The sequence below is a fragment of the Podarcis vaucheri genome, assembly GCF_965113315.1.
Source record: "Podarcis vaucheri genome assembly, chromosome: 1".
In the NCBI taxonomy this organism is placed as follows: domain Eukaryota; kingdom Metazoa; phylum Chordata; class Lepidosauria; order Squamata; family Lacertidae; genus Podarcis; species Podarcis vaucheri.
Window position 1 is genome coordinate 111863272 of NC_138759.1, and position 11535 is coordinate 111874806.

The following is an 11535-nucleotide window of genomic DNA, read 5'->3' on the forward strand; positions in this document are numbered from 1 at the left end:
ACTCTGGCTCTGGAATACATTAAACCAGGAAAAAGAAATCATCTTGGTCATTTCAACAGAACTGAGCACACAGATGCAGCCTAAGGACATAAACACAGGCTGCTGTCAGAACCACAAGAATAAGAAGTGCAGCTGATTCTCTCTGCCTTGGGACCAGAGGCGATACATGCGCCCCAACCCTGTACATGTCTATACACAACCCAAGTCAGGCTGTAACCTTACGCACTTCTACCTGGAAACAAATTTCTTTGCTTACTTGGTGGTGTTTTATATACAATATTGGGTGAATTTTAAGCAGATACACACACACACACACACACACACACACTCATTCATTACATTAATATTGGATTTGTTTGACGACAGTTGTGATATCTATGTGGCAATGGCCCAATGTGGTAGATGGCAGCCTTGCAAACCGAAAAGTCTGTTTTTAAGCATGGATACCTAATTGTTGGTAGCAACCCATTTGCTCTGTGTTTAAGTACAGAGTGCCACCTGGTGGTTAGTTTCTGTCCCAATAGCCAGAGCTGCTGCTAATTTCACAAGGTGATTCAAAGTTAAAAGTGTCACCACTTGGACGCTTCTACCCACCCATCCAAGACAGTCAACATTTGCCGCATTTACAGATTTAGCTCGATGTTTCATCAATTCAATACCAAGCTATTACAGAAATTAAATATACAGCCCCTCAAAGCCTAATTATAACATACCAAAACCACTAACACGCTGCATCTCTGAAACATATTCCCCACTAATGTATTGCTTTCAAGTGAAATCTCAAGTAAGCATATTTTATCCAATATAATTCCTTAACAAGTAGTAAGTTACTACCACAGTCAAAACCTGGTTTTCACGTCTCTTTTGTAACTGCTTCAAAAGTTGTTTTACAGATTCTTTAGGTCAGTGGTTCTCAACTGGGCTGCCTTGAACAATAATCAGAGGAGCTGCAGGTGGGGGAAGCCATGGGCAGCACCCATCTCCCTCCCTCCCTCCCTCTTCTGATGATTATCAATGCCCCTTCCACATGCATAGCCGCGGCTGCAGCTGCCTGCTTTGGTCAAGGGAGCTGCGGTGTCAGGGCTGGAGTCAGGCTCAGGTCAGCAACAATAAATCAACCAAAGTTAGGGAAATCCAACTCTTTATTCAAGGAAACCAACCACAGTTCCTGGGCTAGTGGTCTCAATAACTCTTTCATGCCCCGATGAAGCAGTTGAGAGGACTGAAGGCCCCCACCTTCCCAGTGCCCACTAGGAATCCTCCTCTCTGGGGTCTTTCTTGTGCAGTCTCAGGCTGTGTCTGTGCCCAACCCCCACCTGCTCTGCCTTTTTCATTTATCTGCAAGTTCTAGGAGACCAGGGGACAGGGAGATCTGATCGCAGCAGGAGGGGGGCGGGTTCCCTGGATTCTTCAGGAAGCCTATCTTCGCTCTGCCTCTTGGCCACCCTCCCCTTCAGACTCCAGAGTCTGAACTGCTCTCTGCCACAGCCTCTTCCTGCTCACTAAACCCTGTCACCACTTCTGCTGACACCTCCGCCTCCCAGTCTGCTCCACCTTCTTGTTGCTCTCTAGATGTTACCAGACTACAACTCCCATCATCCTTGACAGTTGGTCATCATGGATGGGACTGATGGGATCTAAACTTCCAGAGGGCACTATGTTAGCTATGCCTGCCTTAATCCCTAGGTGGGCCAGAGAGGGTTAATGAGATCAAATGAAAACAGCCTACCGCGCTACTTCATTCTTCTCCTTCCCCCACCCCACAATGCGATTTTCACACACCCTCTCTCACCTCTGCCTCGTCTTTTAAAAGCTGCCCAGCGTCAAAGTTTATTTGAATTCATAAGCTCTGGAATCCGCTTATCCCAGAGCTTATCCCTAGCCTCTTTGAGAAATGGGCCTACAATACAGTTTGCTGATGAAACAACATATGGCCGGTTATGACTTGATACAATGAACGCTTCCTTGGCTGACTGGAAACTGATGTCTCCTTAATCCTGTCTTGTCTAAATTAGAGTCGCATGCATGTGGGGGGTGGGGGTGGGAGAGAGATAAAAGCTAAAACTTCAACAGCTTGTAGCACCTGAATCCAAATGATCAGATCCACATTGGCAGCTGGGTGAATTGTGGTTCCTCAGGACAGATGAGATCACAAGTGACGGGAAACCACCGTTAAATAATATTGTCAAGTGTCCCATGGCATTGACCACTATGTTTTTAGTTACAATGGCCCTGGCAGAAATCTCCAATTAAGTTGGAAAAGTTTGCTCCAGCATGTATTTACAGGGCCATTACATCACCCTGCCAAGGCACAATTATTATTATTTGACATCACTCTGATTGTGGTGAGTAAATTAGACAAACGCTCCGAACCTGGGAGTCTATCCAGCAGAGGCATTTTGATGATCTAACCCAGAGTTACTAAGAATGTTTGTTAAATGAAATGGTTTCAATGGGTGATAATTGAGAAAGCTGCAGACAGTGTCTTCCAGGGTGAAAACCACTGCTCGCTGCAGAAAGTTACAAAGACCTGGCAACATGTTTTGCACATGTCCTTACACGCTGCAGAACCACTCATATACTAACGAATGCAAGCTTATTTAGGAGAATTTATCAGTAATGACCGCTCCCCGCTTAAAACGGGGGGCGCCCTTTGCGTGGGCGCGTGCAGCCCCTAGACCTGGAGCGGCCCCAACAGCATAGGCTTGGCTTTGCCTTCCCTCAGGTGGGATACCTGGAGGTCTCCGCCTACCTCAGTCAGTTGTCCAATCCCACCTGGGGGAAGCGTTGCCAAGGAGACCAGGCCACGTAGGGGAGGGATTACCTGCCCACACAATAGAGGGAGGATCTTACCTAGGAATCCTCACTTGGCTCCAGAGCTTCTCCCACCCTACCCACCCTCAGTTAATGTCTTATTTTGCAGGTTAACTTTTCTTCACAGGTTTTTGCAGGTTAACTTTTCTTCACAGGTATGCGGGCGCTGCTACGTTAAGGTCGCTGTTAAAGGGCCGGAAAGGAATTTCCCTGCATTGGCAGGTTTCGCCTTTCCCGTAGCAAAACGTCACAACTTTGGCGGTATCAGGCCTTGGGCGGAATCCTTTTGTCCATCTTCCTCTTGCGGCGGCGATACCAGGGTTCCCCGTTAAAGGGGTTTTCTGAAGGGAGGCTTTGGCCGTACACCGAAAGGTTGTCATTGCTCTCCCCTGCGGCGGCGGCGTTACGGGGGCGGCCATCTCTGCTTGAACATATGTTCTCCAGAGCCGGCCCATCCCCCCCCCACACACTGGATAACCCTGATGCTCCCTAGGTCCCCGGCTGGGGACCAGGGAGGGAAAACGCCCAATGCCTGAGCCAAGGTCTACCCACATTTGAAATTTAATAAAGTTGTGGCCAATTTAATCCCATAGCACGTTGTCTTGAGTCGTTATTCCACATGACGGGGGGACCGTGCAGGATCTGGGGACTCCGCCTGCCCACGCAATGATAACAATAGTGCAAGTGTGATTATTACAACTGTTCTATATGACCTGTTTTTAGGATTAAAGCACTCCACATTGGGTCTCCTTATTTCAAAAAGTTGCTCCAATGTGACACATGATGGGATTTTTTCTAGTTTTTCAGAATTGACCTTGTTCGCATCTCATGAAAACCAAAGTATGGTTTGTGAATATGTTGGCTCCTGGAGAGGAGTTTGTGGCTGTTTTGCTTCTTAGTGCATAACAAGTAAGCCAAGGTTTGCCTTGGCATATCATCTGAATTCAGAATCCTGATTAGGGTATTTCCCTAACTATGAGCTGTAACCATATGGAAAGCTTTGACTACAGATCATGCTGAAGGAAGAGAGAGACCTTAACCATGACCCCAGGTTTGGATGACACTCTAAACCAGTGTTTCCTAAACTTGGGTCTCCAGTTGTTATTGGTCTACAACTCCCATCATCCCTAGCTAGCAGGGCCAGTGGTCAGGGATGATGGGAATTGTAGTCCAAAAACAGCTGGAGGGCCAAGTTTGGGTTATACTGCTCTAAACCAAGGCTTGGCTTAGCTGCTGTGCCCCCCTGAGATAAAGAGCTTGAGGAGGAGTAAAGTGTATATTTAAAGCACCTAGCTTTCCCCAAAGCATCCTAGTAACTGCAGTTTATTAAGGGTGCTGGGAATTATAGCTTTGCTAGGGGTAAGCTACAATTCCCAAAAGGCAAAGGCTGTTTCCAAATCTCTCATACTTTTATGCAAGGAAAGGAAGCCCCTACCTCTCCTACCTTGTCCTATTCTCCAGTTTATGCTCCAAGGTCACTCAATTTCTCATAGGAACATACACAGAACCATTGTGTCTAGCTCGTTTTTGTATACACTGTTTAGCAGTGGTTCTCCAGGGTTCCAGGCAAGGAACATTCCCAGTCCTACCTAGAGATGTTGCAGGATGAACATGGGAATTTCCATACATACACACAATAACTCTCTCCCACTGAGCTACAGTCTTCCCCCAGTAACAGACGCAGTGCTTACACTACCCCCAAGTGCAGGTCTTAAGAAGACAACCTTGCTGGATCAGTCCGAGAGTAAAACATACCATCCTGTTCCAAAACAATGGACAGACAGATGTTTCTGGGAAGGCCCTGGCAGGAAGTCCAGATAACCTTGGGAGGAGGAAGTGCATCTGTACAGGAAGTCATTAAAAGGACCACTCCAAGATACAGAAAGGCAGCACTGGACAAAGAAGAATATGAAGAATGATGTCTACGGGTAGTGATGCAGACAGATCAGGAGCCTCTTAAAGCAGGTCAGGATTGCACACCATTTACCAGGGTGTAGTCTGAAAGCACCATTTTGCCGACACTAAGCAGATCTGGGGCTGGTGGGCAGTGCCTGGGTCAATGACCACATGGGAACCGCATGTATGCTGCCTTGGGTTTCATGGCAGAGGAGAAGAGGAACATAAATTTAAGCATCCATATCTTTATGAAGAGCCCTCTAGATGCTCAGCCTTTCAGCTCTGATTAAACCTCAGCACCCATGAACTTAAGAAAGGGAAATCTGGCACCCAGGGATCTGGGGTGATATAACCCATAGTGATATAATGCACAACAATGAAAATGTTTCTAATCTGTCATTTGCTGACTATTTCAGGTGCCCTACACCCTTGCTGAAGCCATTTCTACATTTTCCTAACTCTCATCCAGCCTGTAAGCTTCAGCTCATTATGACTGAAGCCATTTGCCAGTTTGTCAGGGGAAATTACAGTTTTGAGTGAAATGGTGTGTGATGAGCAAAAAGAAAAAGGGAAAAAAGGCCAGAAACTAGACAGTCTGCTTTTCATCCAGCACCATATAATCTGAAAACATGCCCCTTTAAATTAACTAATTAGGTCTCCCTGAAGTGGATTACAGTCAATGCAGCGTTTGAACACACCCAATATACATCATCATCAGCAGCAGCAGCAGCAACAGCATCACGGTTACTCTAAGACCACAAAAGGAAATGGTTTTAGTGGCAAAGTTTGTTTCAACTTGTCCCCTCAGAGGCTGAAGGCATATGTTACCTGCAAGTCCTTTTGGTGAAGTCCTATCTCCACAGACAATCCTTATACCCAGTACCAGAATTCCCAATCCCAGGAGATAATATGCAAAAGGCACTCGTGCACCTTTAAACAAGCAACACCTGCTGAAAATCACTCTTTTACTGGACTATTAAAGGTGCAGGAGCCCTGTTCTCTTTTGCCACCCTAATTCTGGCTCTTTCCCCCCTCCATTCTCCTACACGGTATTCCCAGTTTCAGCCACCCGCTCCTGTACATTCCTGTGGTTTGAAATGCAACAGGAAAGCTGGCGGCCCCCATTTTCCTTAAGATGATACCCCAGCAGACAAAGAAAATCATTGCAAGATGTTGGTAATAAACAAGCAAAATGGAAAGCCTAGGACCATCATGCCTTTGCTAGGAGCATCCTTTCCATGCTACCTGGCTAACTGATGCAGGAGATTCATCTCTGGATTGGATGTGGCTTTGTTCTAGGTCACATCCACACATGCATTTATGGGGGGGGGGAGTTGAGGGGGGTCAGTTGAGGGGCGGAGTGAGAAATGTCCTTATTTTCACCTGAGGAATGTTGGGAGGGTATGTGATACTGGCTCTGGCTTATCCCTCACAACTCCTAGGACCCATAACAAATTACAGTTCTCATGGTTATTTGGATGAGGCCATGTTCTTTAAATGTAAGGAGTGGATGAGACCCTAATCTAGCAAGGCAGTTCTTACCTTCTTAGGCTCTGAATTGCTCTTTCTGTGTACTTTCCTTGGCCTCAAATCATTCTGCAGCTTTAAAATAATATTACAAATACGAAATTATGTTTTCTCTCTCTCTTCCTCTCTGTAAAAGTATTTAGTTATTATGCCTAGTTAATCCATATTAATTACATTTTTTTTTGGACATTTCTCACAGACTAAGTAGGTTAGTTTCAAACAGGGTTAATCCACCAAATCTCTACTAAGAGCTAATTAAAAAAAAACAACCCTTTTAGAAATGTAATATATTAATACAGCAAATGAGAGGGGGTGGGTTGGCAGGCAGCACCAGATATGCAGTATTTTTGGGTTGTCTCTCCCAGGTTGGGTACACCTGTGTCTAAAATAGCAGCATGGGTGGAGATTGTAACATGGGAAGAAAAGGGGTTGCTTTCTTTTTTTCTTCTTCACAGCTGCCCACAATAAAAGGGACACTGGTATGCTGAGGCAGTTCCTGCTTTTCAGCATGCCTGTGGCTGTCTTATAAATACATACAAATCTGTACAAATAGTTCCAGTCACATGGTTTTAAAGAAAGGAACGGCAAATTGTAGAGGCATGCCCATGGGCTCAAATGCAAAGGCTGGTGCAAAGACCCTAGTCCTCATGTCAAGACTACTGAAAGTAAGCCTTTTTCATGAGGCCTCAGGCTTTTAACTATATGTGGACTTTTTCCATTGATGGGATGTTTTATTGTCCTTTTTTTTTTTAAAAAAAAAGCTGGTTTTAATGTAGGTATGATTATTTGTTTTGTGTTCAAATATTTTTATGTTGCCCTGGCGCTGTGGATAAAACCTCAGTGCCTAGGACTTGCTGATCATAAGGTCGGTGGTTCGAATCCCCGCGGCGGGGTGAGCTCCCGTCGTTCAGTCCCAGCTCCTGCCCACCTAGCAGTTCGAAAGCACTCTTCAGTGCAAGTAGATAAATAGGAACTGCTTTATAGCGGGAAGGTAAACGGCGTTTCTGTGTGTGGCACTGGTGCTGGCTCGCCAGAGCAGCTTCGTCACGCTGACCACGTGACCCGGAAGTGTCTCTGGACAGCGCTGGCCCCCGGCCTCTTAAGTGAGATGGGTGCACAACCCTAGAGTCGGACACGACTGGCCCGTACGGGCAGGGGTACCTTTACCTTTACTGTTTTGTGAAAGTGTGTGTGTGTGTGTGTGTTTATGAATGTTTGTGTATCCCTTTCCTCCTGGCCTCTGAGTCCTTCCAGACACCTCCATTCGCTGGAGCTTGGAAGCAGCATTTAATGTTCTATATGAGGTTCTCTCTGGTGCTGGTAGTCTGCCAGGCAAGTGGGGAAGAGGAGAGAAGAGGGAGCTTTGGCTGACTCTTTGATGTACATCATTCTAAGGAGCCTGGGGCCTGTGCCACAACCGCTCCAATGTCTATATGTGAGTTTGTAGCCATGGTTACCTCTGCTGGGCCCTTGCAGGACTCATCTGCTGGCTTCATGTGTATGTGCTATTCTGTCCCCTGGAGCTGAAGATTAGGTAGAGGCTGGTGTTGAAGTTTGGGTGTGTGGTTTTGTTCAGTGTGTCAGTTTTGGGGGGAGGGGGGAAATACTATTTTTTCACTTGTTCCAGTCAACAGTGGATAGATCCTATATCAGCACACACACACACCCCAGAATCCACATTATTAATAGTAATGGGCTGCCAATTTAGAGGTGGAGGAAAATATACTTTAAATACATTTTGTCACTCACCTTGAGCATGCTTCAGTAAGGCCTGTGGCCACATTTCTCATATTAGGCTGCCTGAAGACCAAAGGCGCTGGGGCAGGCATGGCCAAACTTGGCCCTCCAGATGTTTTGGGACTACAACTCCCATCATCCCTAGCTAACAGGACCAGTGGTCAAGGATGATGGGAATTATAGTCCCAAAACATCTGGAGGGCCAAGTTTGGCCATGCCTGCCTAGGGGGAATGTGGCTGGGGTCTGCATATTGGCAGTGGACTAGTCCAAACATTTACACGCCCTGCACACACAAATCAAACATGGCTATATTTCTATGGAGCAGAGAAGCAGCACGTGAAATAGTGGGAAGGGTACGTATGGCTAGATTAAGAATCCAGGATGCCGGGGGGGGGGGAGGTTGGGTTCCCCACATCTGCTCTGCACTAAAACGTTTCAACCATGGTGGTTGTTTTAAAAATGTGCTCTAAGCGGTTATAGTCATTTTACAAGCTTTCATATAATGGTGTGGTGCATTTTAGTGAGCCGCAACTGTAAAAGGCTGGAAGGCAAGTGATGTCTACTTTACAGCCCTAAATATAACATTGTTAGGAGTGGGGCAAGGGTAGGCTGCATGTCTGAGCCTTTTCAAAGTCCTGGATCCAGTGTGGATTCCATTCCTGGAATGGCCAGTCTAGCTTCCTGCCTGGTGAGGTAATGAGGTCCTCTTAAGTATGGGCCATTAAGGTAATGAACGAAATGCCTCTGTGCCAGCTAGCAAATGGGTGCACCCCCTCAGTCATTCAATTCACTGGTGGTGAGAAAGACAAAGGCCAGAGTTGGGAGTTGTGTGTGCAAGCTAGAAGCAGCCAAGAGACACATGCTATGCCCAGTTTTTGTTGGGATCCAAGGCTGTGGCTATGGGAGAAGACCCTCTTGGGGTGTTAATGCTGTAAGCCCCTCCATCGTAGGCTTAGGTTGTATAGAGGTGTAAAATAAACCATATATCATAAAGACACCAGCGTCTCCACTGTGCCTCATTCCGAAGGGAACCAAACCTTGGTTAAGCGCCTGGAATCTTGCCCTGCTCGGAGATTGGGGTAGCGTGCAACATTATATTGGTCTGTACACTGGTCCAAAAAGCAGCAGGAGGCTTCTGATGTTTGTAGAAGCCATCTAGCCTACTAAATTAGAGCAAAGCTCAGCCTCAATATTTATGTTCTGCAATGGCCCTTGATGTGTTCTTGCTTGTTTTGAAGCTATATAATTCAGTCGTTACTGAGATGGCCTAATACAGGGTTTCCCAAACTTGGGTCTCCATCTGTTTTTGGACTACAATCCCCATCATCCCTGACCACTGGTCCTGCTACTTAGGGATGGTGGGAGCTGTAGTCTCAAAAAACAGCTGGAGACCCAAGTTTGGGAAACTCTGGCCTAGTACGTGTGTGGAGAACCCTTTGGGCCTACAGCTGTTGTTGAACTACAACCCCCAAGCAAGAGGCATTATCACATTCCAGCCAGGTAACAGCACTAGAAGTGGACGCAGATTGGAACCAGTTAGGGATGTCACCTGGAGAGGGGAGGTCTGGAGCTTGGGGAGAATCCTGAGGCTGGGACTAGACCTGAGGCTAAGACCAAACTACAGTGGTACCTCAAGTTACATACGCTTCAGGTTACATACGCTTCAGGTTACAGACTCCGCTAACCCAGAAATAGTACCTCGGGTTAAGAACTTTGCTTCAGGATGAGAACAGAAATTGCGCGGCGGCGGCGGCGGCGGGAGGCCCCATTAGCTAAAGTGGTGTTTCAGGTTAAGAACAGTTTCACGTTAAGAACAGACCTCCGGAACAAATTAAGTACGTAACCAGAGGTACCACTGTATAGGGAAGCATGCCTTCTCTGTTAACATATGAAATCGGATGTGACTTTTCCAAAATGTGAATAAAGAGAAAGTATTTGTAATGGGAAGCGTAGTTGTTCGTAACTTGGCAAAACGCTTCTTCCTGAGGGGTTTGCAATTCGTATTCCATGGACCATCAACAGTCTCCAGCTCATTTGCCGGTGGTTCTCCAAGGACAGCTCTTGCCATTTCATCTTGGCTTCTCTACTGTGTTTCCACCAGTTAAATCCTATTAAAATGCAACAGAAATGTGTTCTAAATTCCCTCAACAGATCTTTGTGGTATAAGGAAGCTACCTCGCAGGGTTTTTATTATTATTATTGAATTGCCTTGTCAGCGTGATGGAGGTAACCACATGTCATAAATGGGAAAGTGCTCCACAAACTAATCTAATTATTATTATTATTTTTGCAGTACAGTTCCACTAGGCAAAAGAGGAGGGAGAAGCCCCCACTCCGCTGAAACTCTTTGCTTTAGATATTCGCTAAACGCTGCCGGAGTCAGTGCCTGATTCCAATTTTTTATATGGAAGCTGTTCCCATAAATGGTTAACATTTGGCTTGAGTTTGGAGGCTGATTAGAAACATTTACAGTGTTTCAGACAAAATTTCCTGTGTTTCGGTTTTCTTTGTGTTTCACTGCCAGCTTTTGCTTCTGTATTAAATGAACCTGAATATATTACTTTAGGCTATATCCTGCATTTTAGATCCCCTCCTGCCACATTTACTCCCCCCCCCCCCGGTCCTCTTTGGCATTCTGTAGAGAAAAACAAATCATAGAAGAACTGCTACCCTCTGCATACTTGCTTTGATATCACTTGCTTTGAAATAAATGGGGCTTACTTTGAAGTCAACATATGCTGGAGACAGGCAATAGGCTTTTGTTTTCAAGTTTTGACTCTCACATGATACAGTAGGGATACCCAACCTGGCGCCTTCCTGACATTGCTGGACTAAAACTCCCATAATTCCTGGCCACTGGCTATGCTTGCTGGGACTGATGGGAACTGCAGTCCACAACGTCTGAAAGGCTCCACATTGCCATCTAGGGTGATTGAGGGGGTTTTGGCAGGGGGGTTCAAACTAAGGCTATAGAAGGAGAAATGATTTCAATAAAAACAGAGCTCAGTGTCCCAAATTTGTAAGGACAAAAAGTGAATTACAGATAAATACTTTTACTGTGCAATCCTATCTACTTCTCCTTAGAACTCCCATTGAGTCCTAAATACTGTAAGTGTATTTATGGTATTGCACTGTTATTTACTTGTTAGCCTCCTGGGCATAATACAATGATGACTTGTTTTATAACATAAAAATGAAAGGTCTCAATATCTTTTGGAGAATTTTAGTAGAATCAATTAAATTAAAGATGGGAACTCCCCAAAGCCACCTGAGTATGAAGGATTGAAAGTTCCTTTGATTTGCTAAGAGATCTCCTCAATTTCCCATACTTTACTCAATCAACCGTTAATCTGGGGTGAATTTTACACCACCATTGTGATGCTATTGGAAATATGAAGGTGCTAGTAAACAACAAAAACTGTTTCTTTCCTTCTAGTGGGAACCAGCTCTGAGTTTAGGCTGTCCAATAATATAGCAGCTGGATCCAAAGAAATGGGGTATCTGCTTACATACTGCACATACTGGAGAATATATTGCATTTTTGCAATTTAGGGAGAGTT